The 10,237-nt window shown below is 35.7% G+C and overlaps 1 non-coding gene across 1 annotated transcript; it reads right to left on the reverse strand.

Annotated features, from left to right (window-relative positions):
- Nucleotides 1-352: 352 nt before the first annotated feature.
- On the reverse strand, nucleotides 353-459 carry LOC139895304 (small nucleolar RNA R71). The gene has a single exon (XR_011775761.1). It is a non-coding gene; the product is annotated as a small nucleolar RNA R71 (small nucleolar RNA).
- Nucleotides 460-10,237: the final 9,778 nt, after the last annotated feature.

Below are 10,237 nucleotides of genomic sequence, written 5' to 3' on the forward strand. Positions count from 1 at the left end.
CCGAATGAGAGCTAAACGCACTGGCCAAGGACACGCAATTACTCAACCAAACATTAATGCGCCAGATTATGAAATCAAAGGACAAATACTACACATGGTAACTAATCAATGCCAATTTAGTGGTGCGCCGAAGGAAGATCCATACGAACATCTTCGAACCTTTAATAGGATTTGTACTCTATTTAAAATCAGAGAAGTTGAGGATGAACAGATCTATCTCATGTTATTTCCCTGGACTTTAAAGGGAAAAGCCAAAGATTGGTTAGAATCGTTATCTGAAGGGGCGATTGATACATGAGATGTCTTAGTTGAAAAATTTCTTAAACAATTCTTTTCGGCATCTAAAGCCGTGAGACTTCAAGGAGAAATTGTTACGTTCACGCAAAAGCCAAATGAAACTTTATATGAAGCGTGGACAAGATTTGGAAAGTTGTTGAGAGGATGTCCTCAACATGGTTTAGACACTTATCAAATAGTACAAATATCCTACCAAGGATGCGATATTACTACACGAAAAGACATCGATATAGCAGCTGGTGGTTCCATTATGAAGAAAACCGCAACTGAAGCTTACAAAATTATTGATAACACTGCTTCTCACTCACATGAGTGGCACCAAGAAATAGACATCGTTAGATCATCTAAAGCGGCTAGAGCCGATTCTAGCCATGACTTTGATTTCATTTTCGCAAAGTTAGATGCTTTCAAGAGACGAATGGAAAAGATGACTAAAGATATTCACGCAATACGAATTACTTGTGAGCAGTGTGGAGGACCACATTTGACGAAAGATTGTCTCAGTATTTGTAACGACCCGGATTTTTCCGCTAATATATAGAAGATTAATATTTACATAATTAATGTTTCCAACATGTTAAGCAATCAAACTCATTAAGATTTGGTTATTTAAAATGAATTTTATACAAATATTTGGCCACCCAGTTTGTCTGACGATTCACGAACGTCATAACTCGAAATAATTATATAATGATGTATATATGGATATATATATATACTTATGATTTGATAAAATGATATTTATGTATCTCATTACATATAATAACAATTGGTTATATACATAAAATGAGATTACTAACTTAAAGACTTCAAGATTATATACATATATATAACGATTAACGTTGTAATAACTTCTAAATTAAAATGTATGTATATGTATTGTATTAATATGTATTAATACACTTTTGAAGAACTTAAACATATATACTAACATACTTATACTCAACAAAGATAGCTATACTCATAATCTCATTCAATTCCATCAAGAATTCTATTCGTATTCATTCGGTATTTATACCCGTATCATACCCAGCTTCCATACTTAAATACTATGAGTATATACCAATATGAAATACCAATTATAGCCTCCTTAGCAGCCCTATGAGTCACAAGACAAGGATAAACATGATGGAGACTTGTGGGAGCCAATATTTAACTTCTAGTTTGCATTATTATGCTATATTCCAAATTTTGATAAAGTCTCTTAACCATATGCATGAACCACGACTTTTAACACTCTTTTTACTCATTTATATCAGCTATTTAACTTACCTTCACTCTCATAATACTAACACGCAAGAACTCCAAGTATTCTCTCCATTTCTTACTCTTTAAACACTCTTTAAACACACATACTTCAAGTACTAGAAAATCTTCATTCACTTTGATCATAAACTAGCTTCAAGAACACTTTGTTAACTCATCTACTCCTCTTTATCAAGGTAAGAATCATATATAAGCTTTGGTTCAATTCATATACTTATAACTATCTTAATTCAAGATATAAATCTTATTCGAACTTTTGTTCATTCTATGATTCTACTCCAAGGATTACAAGCCATCAAGGATATCTTTGATCACAAGATTATCATCTTATTTTCTCAGCAACTTTGTTCATTTAATTTGAGGTAGTCACCTTATTCATAATCTTTTTCGATTCATATCCATATAGCTATCTTATTATGAGTTTATAACTTACAACAACAAGAACATAGTTTAGATTAATTCTAAACTTGTTCACAAACAAATTTAATCCTTCTAACTTGACTTTTAAAATACTTCAGCACATGTATTATGATATTATGTCAAGCTAACATAAGGATATAAAACTTGTAAACACGAAGAATACCTTAAAACTGAACATACGCCGTCATAGATCATCGGGGGCTGTTTTGGGTTTAATTTTAAAAACCTATATTAAACTTTGAATTAAAAGATTTCCTTTGGTGAAAAATCTTATTTTATATGGATATGAAATATATCCAAAATCCATGGTTAAACTCTAAGTGGAAGTATGTTTTTCAAAAGGGTCATAAAGATGTCGTTTTTACGACGGATATGACTATCTTCTCTTATTTGACACCTAAGCTATATTTTTAACTATAAACTTATACTTTTTTTGTTAAGATTAATAATGTTGAGTTCGATACAAAACCATGGCAACTCGAATCACTCAAAACGGATTTGTAACGAAGAAATTATGGGTAAAACAAAATTGGATATTTTTGCTTGTTTTTAGCTACGGTTTTGATTAATAAAAATGGAAGCTAACCTTATCCTAGCTAAATTATCTTGTATCCTACATGTATTTATACATGTCTTGTTCCCGAACTTATGGAAATACAATTTATAATAGTCGTGATTAAGTTCTACGACAATATATTATAGTCTTAATAAAGATCGTAAGACACCATATATATATATATATATATATATATATATATATATATATATATATATATATATATATATATATATATATATATATATATATATATATATATATATATATATATATATATATATATATATATATATATATATATATATATATATATATATATATATATATATATATATATATATATATGACTTGATCACCGTGGATCCGTATACAGCGTTTTGACATATCATTTTAATTTCTTATATATATATTATTGGAACGAACTATAAGACACCATTGGCAGTAATTTCGAGTTAGCTGTGGGTCGAAGTGGATTCCAAAATATTATATACTTTGAGTTGTGATCGAGCCTGAGACATGTATACAATGGGTCGCGGATTGCTTCAGACAATATACATATTATGTGTCTTATTATATTAAGACAATATATTATAGTGTTAGTGAATTCTAACACAATATACGCATTTATATTTATATATATATATATATTTATACTGTTGGACTATTGGACTACGGATGTTGGACTACTAACAATGGACAATTAAAATTATCACAAGTATCATAAGTATGGAATATTAATTATATATATATATATATATATATATATATATATATATATATATATATATATATATATATATATATATATATATATATATATATATATATATTGACACATGAATATTATTATTAGGTTCGTGAATTTGTCAAAAGGCCAAGTCTTATCACCATCTATTCAGAAATCATCACAAGTGAGTTATAGTCCCATTTTTACTATCTAAATTATTTTGGGATGAGAATACATGCAAATTTATAAATGTTTTACAAAATAAGTACAAGTTCATGAAACTACATTCTACGACTGTTTTGTTATACCGGATATCTATACTTATTATTATTATGCTTGGTAACCTAAGAATTAGTGAAAAACACTAATTGACGCGAATTCTAAAGGTAGATCTATGGGCACCAACCACCCCCATTTTCAAATAGTGGAAATGCTTTAGTACTTCGAAGGGTTCTTGTCATACATTTGAATAGTGGAATGTATGATGCCAGATATCTTAAGCGCTCTATGTTAAGGTAGGTTACCAGGCGACTCATCGTATGAATGATTTTTGCAGTTGTAATGATCCTGCGCATTTAATTAAATGAAATCTTGTGGCTTATTAAATGTTATGATTATTATATAGAAATTAAACCTATGACTCACCAACATTTTTGTTGACGTTTTAAGCATGTTTATTCTCAGGTGAATATTAAAAATGCTTCCGCTGTCGTATGTCAACCCAAGGTAAAGATTTGGAGTCGGCATAATTGTTTATATTGTTTAAACTTGCATTCGGAGTATTTGTTGTAATATATTTGATCATATTGTAATGGGTTGTGTAAAAACTTATTTATTTGAGGAGATTGTCTTTGATAGACAATCTAAATTATATCATTAAGACCTTTATTCAATAATAAAGGTTATGGTTGTTTTTAAAAACGAATGCAAGATTTGAAAAACGTCTCATATAGAGGTCAAAACCTCGCAAAGAAACCAATTAATTTGAAACGTTTATAATTAATATGAACGGGGCACTTTCAGTTGGTATCCGAGCGTTGGTCTTAGAGAATCAGAAAAATTTTCATTAGTATGTCTAACTGATTTTTGATGCATTAGTGAGCCTGGACTTCGACCGTAATTATTATAAAAATGATTGCTTAATATAATTGTTGGAAACATAAGATTATTAACATATAAATATTATAAGATATATCATTCTCTTAACGTGCCTGCTATTATGTGATAGATGACTTCATCTGATCATATAAGCATCTCTAGTGATTCAGATTTCATTTACTTATCAAGTGATTCGGAGGCTGAGTCAAAGCATACGACTTATGAACCAACGAAAAAGTTAACTTTTGGTGCTACCATTAAAGTGGAAAATTGTTGGGAAAATTGGGAAGATTTACAATTGCCAGTAGAGGTTCCAGAAGAGGATCCAGCAGAAGATTCTGAAGAGGAACCCGAAGAAGAGGATCCTGAAGAAATTGTGGAAATTACCGAACCACAACGTGATTTGGGAAAATCTTTGGCTGTTATACCCGATCCCAAACCCGATGAACCTATTATGACCCAAAATGTTTGTGATCATCCACCTGAACCACCTAAGAGACCAGTTTATAAAATGACAGCTCGTATAACGACTGTTGGTTTTGCTCCCAAACAATTAGCCTAAAGAACCAATTGGGAGGAATTGGAAAAAGAACTATCCAAACGAAATCCAAACGTTTGGCCGAGAAAGAAACAACTTCAACATCTAAGAAATCTCGCTGTTCTTGAACCATCGGCAGCTATCCTGTATTCCATGCATTGTATAATATGTATTATATTGTGTGTTTAAGTTTGTAAGAAAATCCGCAATGTAATTTTCCTTATGATTGTATAATAATAAGAATAAGCATGGAAGGTTTATTATTATTATTACAACTTATTATTACGTAGTAACGTAATAACTTACCATAGTTTTTCATATTAGAATTTTAGTAGTTAATTTGTGTGTTAACTGCTAAGTATGAACATTATTATAGTTATAAAACGCTAATATGAAGAAAAGGCTTTTATAATAATAAGTTCATATTAAGCTACAAAATACTTTTTGGCTACTTCTAAAATTCTATATGATTAACTCAGTCGGCTATTTTTGAAGGAAATGGCTCCTCCAGCTACTAGACAACATCAATTGAACACAGAAGAACTTCAAGATTTTGCTGCAAATATGGCTGCAGTGGTGAATGCAATGAACAACAATAATCAATCGGGTTCCAGTAGTGGAGGAAACAATGGAAACCGGGTAGGATGTTCCTACAAAGCTTTTATGGCCTTCAAACCCAATGAGTTTGAAGGAACTGAAGGACCTGTTGGACTAAAGTGGTGGACAGAGAAGGTTGAAGCCGTGTTCGCAATCAGCAACTATGCAGAAGAGGATAAAGTTAAGTATGCCGCACATACTTTCAGGGGTACTGCTTTGACATGGTGGAATACCTACATGGATTACGTAGGATAGAATACCGCCTACGCACTTCCATGGTCCGCTTTCAAGCACATGATGACGGAAGAGTACCGTCCCAGAACTGAAATCAACAAGCTCAAGGCAGAGCTTAATGCACTGACAACCCAAGGGTTAGATGTCACTACCTACGAGCAACGTTTCGATGAACTGGCTTTAATGAGTCCTGGAGCATTTGAGGACAAGAAGCTGATATCGGCTAAAAAGTCACGTTTCACCCCGGTATTAAGGCCCAAAAACAAGAAAGATTCGAACTTTGTCGGCAAAATATCCACTTCGTTGGTTAGAATTGAAGAACAAGTAATTACGAAGACGGTGCAAAAAGAATCAATAGAATCAGAGCTAAAACGAAGATTCTAGAGCGAAAACGGTGAAAGACAAGAAATCAAGTTACGATCCAGGAAAGCAAGGCTGACCAGCAAGCCAAACGGGCTGCCATACGGCCTGCCAGTATGGAAACGGCCTGCCATATACGTGCCACCACACGAGCCACCAAACGGCCTACCTTGCGTACGGCCTGCCATACGGCCTGCCAAACGGCCTGCCAGGTGTATTTGGCAATTTTCAAGTCTATTTAAAGGGTCTTTGTCATTCATTCCAACACACACTTCAATTCACTTCTTTCTCTCTCTTGTACAATATTAGACATACTTTTAAGGCCTTCTCACCTCCGAGCGGGAAATTAAGTACCCGGAGGTGAACGCTGAAGTTTGTATTAGGAGCGGTCTGGAGTCTTGAAGTTGTCACTTTTGTATTCGGAACTCGTTTAATCTCCGGGTACTTCTATCCTTTATCTTATATAATGTTTTATGATATTATTGCCATGATTAGCGAGTAGTTATCTTTAGTGTATGCTATGATGTAAGCAGTTATAATGCCGAAATAATATTATGGTCTGTGTATGCTGTTGAAATGCTTTTTGATTATGCTTTAAACTCAATCGCTTTTCTAACTAATAGAACGTAGTTATAGGCTCTGTTATTGGGAAGTCGCGAACCCCGATTCAGAGTACACTATCTGTGTCACCCCTTGGTAAGAAAAGTCTATCAGATACAACGTAAGATCGACTGAGGCACACCGGTTGTAGTAAGTCTATCGAGCTTTGGATTCTGACTGAGGACTCTTTCGTAGTGAAACATCTTACTAGGCCCCTAGTACATTGTCGGTCCTAGACAATGCTAGTGTAGTCACCAAGCATATAAACTTCGTACGTGCACGCTGAAGCACAGCGGTTGTTGTAAGCTGTACCTATGCTAAGTAAGGCCATGGAACACGGTTAGTGTTGACCAGTACACTGCACCATAACGCAGTCTCAAGCATTGCAACCCGCTTGAGGGATTCTTAGTTAATTAAGGAACTGTTTGTTTAGACACATAAAGGATTGGACCGTTAGGATAACCGAACATGTTCATGGAAGTCAGACTTGACTTGGCCATGGTGTTCTTTATGGTTGAACTCTTTTTAAGGGCCTAACTATCTTTTACCAATCATTAACGAAAGTATCGAAACGCATCACATCTCTCGGATATGGTAAACCATGTATTCTATTATTCTTAAGAAAGTTTAGACCATTTCGGAATGTTAATACGTCACCCAACCGAGTCGCTCAATTGGATGAGCCGTCTGAACGTGTATGCCTGTAGTCAGACTGCACGGGCGTCGGGGGTAAGGGACGTTGCTGTCTATTCAGAATCTTCAAGCCTAACGCAGTACCCAGTGACATGTCTTATGACAGGGGCGTTTAGGACCAGTGTAATGAATACAGGGCCTCTGCCTATTTATGAGCCAACATTCCATAATCTCGGCAGAATAACTGATGAAGTCATAATATGCACTTACTTTAACCTTATCTGAATTACAGATTTTATCGCATTTACTTTATCTATGTTATAAACTAGAAAATCCCAAAATAAATATTCACTACTCCCTAACTATCTTAGGCTACAATATAGGTTCGATGTTACTGATATCTCAAAAATACAACTCTAGGTCATACTTCCCTTACTTATAAGGAGTAGTAAGATTTAGACCCCGCTAAATATAAATTTAAAAAAGTACCCTCTCCCACGAGTGGCCGATCCTGGCGAGCCGCGGCCTAACGACACCGCGCAAATAAAAACCGTCCGTTTCAGCTATATCTGGAGATACTAACTAGATTTTGGCGCCGTTGCCGGGGAGCTGGTATCAGGAAATACTGTTTTTAATCAGACTTATTCACAAGCATTTAGTGGTGTCTAAGAAAGACAATTATACACGGACTTGGTTATTAGATTTTATGAAAAGTCGCCAATTATATTGGGACCAAAAGGATCCTGCCTCTCTGTAGTCGGCCTGGCCACTTGGTTTGTTGAATAGTTTGTGCAGAACTTTGTTACCGAACTACCAGGGAATCAGTAGCCAGAACCAAAAACATATTCCACCATAGGATAGTTAGTTAATTAGATTAGATTACTTTAAATTACTCTAGTTTACCTTAGATTAGACCACCTTAGATTACCTTAGATTAAATTAGACTACCTTAGAATTAGTTTAGTTTAGCTTATTATAATTTAGCTTATTTGCGAAAATTAAAAACAAAAAGGCATACCTAGTGTATGACCCAAACCCGATCTAGACCAGGGCCGTTGTTATTTGTACCTGATCCAGACGCAATAATCTCTAAAGCACGCACGGAAGCACGAATCAGAAACCAAATGGCGTTACGTGTTACTTTAGCAGAAACCACAAAACCCTCGATTGAAGGTCGAGGAGGACCAATCAGATTTCCAGAGATTCAAGGACACTCGTTCGAGTTAAAACATCACATCATCCAGCTCATTCAGAAAAGCTGTCAGTTTCATGGATTACCGAATGACGATCCTAATTCTCACCTTGATAAATTCATATCTCTTTCGAACTCCTACAAACAGCCAGGGATAGGACAAGATATAGTCCGGCTATACTTGTTCCCCTATTCTCTCACTCATCATGCTCAAACTTGGTTTGAAGGACTGGAAAAAGATTCCGTCACGTCATGGACGGAGATGGCGACTAAATTCCTAACCAAATATTTCCCTCCTTTTAAACAAACCAAACTGAAGAATGAAATCATTAACTTCAAATAAAGTTATGATGAATCTCTTTACACTGCATGAGAGCATTTCAAAACCTTGCTGAAGAAGTGCCCTAATCACCAGTTAGAACGGTCAGCCCAAATCTGTACCTTCTACAATGGTCTTACCGTAAATCATAGGACGACGATCGATGCAGCAGCTCAAGGGAATCTGATGAACCAAACCGCAGATGAAGCATGGGAATTGCTCGAGAACATGACGATGCATCATCATGACTGGAACAGTGGTGAAACAACTTCATCATCTGCCCCACTCTCTGCACTTAACAATCAAATAGAGGCCATCAAATCCCTCACAGATAAGATGGAATCTCTTGTCAAGCAACTCAGAGAATTGAAGACGCAACCGCAGCAGGTTAACCAAGCTCAGGCTTGTGTTAATTGTACCAACCCGCAAACTACTGAAGACTATCAAGTTGAGTACGAAAACCCTGACGATTCAGTCTGTTACGTTCAATACCCAGCTCGTCCACCAAATCCCGGATTCAATCAACCACCAAGGGTTAATCAATTTCAGCGAAGCAATCAACCTTTCCGCTATCGCTATCCACCTTATCCAGCCCAACAATCTCAATTGACCTACGATCAACCACTTCCACTCACTAGTCCCCCAATTGAGGAGAATTCCCCTACCACCCAGATTACAAAAGCAGCTAACCCCACTCTCGGAGCCAATGATCAGTTAACTCAGTTCATCCAAGGACAACAACAGTTAAATCAGAGAACTGAAACCAGACAAGATCAGACGGAGATACTAATGAGAAAGCAATTGGCTCTGCTCAAAAGTTTTTTAAACGCAACTCGGGCAGTTATCACAACGCCTTGAAACCCGATCGCAGGGAAGATTGCCAAGTAATACTATCCAGAATCCCCACATAGAAGAAGCAAAGTAAATGGATTCCGTAATCCCAGAGGAAGAACCACAGAGAAGGTCAACTAGGCTCAAGAACAAATCAACATATACTCAGAAGCTGAAATGACTGATTTTTTCAATCTTTTCGATCTTGGTTCCGTAGGAGCAAGTCAGAAAGTAGAACCATCTGATTTGATTCGTTCTCAATAGCCATGAGATGATCATCTTAGGGTGATCCTTTTGTCGACGGATGCTCCTATTACACTCTTAGTCTCTGAAGGATGAGAACCAACTATGTAGCATCTACACCGAGAATTCAAGTTTTTTTCCCATGGTATTCTACATATTGAAGGCTGGGCTTACAGCAGGATTTTCCCAAATCAGAGCGTTCGGTACCCAGTCCACTGACATAATATGCATGCTTAAGTAGGGTCAGGCAGAACCGTTGTTGCCTGATGGGAACTTCCCCCATATTGCTATCAATGTATTCATGTCGCCCGGAGGATCATTCA

Source organism: Rutidosis leptorrhynchoides, chromosome 2, assembly GCF_046630445.1.
Source record: "Rutidosis leptorrhynchoides isolate AG116_Rl617_1_P2 chromosome 2, CSIRO_AGI_Rlap_v1, whole genome shotgun sequence".
Lineage (NCBI taxonomy): Eukaryota > Viridiplantae > Streptophyta > Magnoliopsida > Asterales > Asteraceae > Rutidosis > Rutidosis leptorrhynchoides.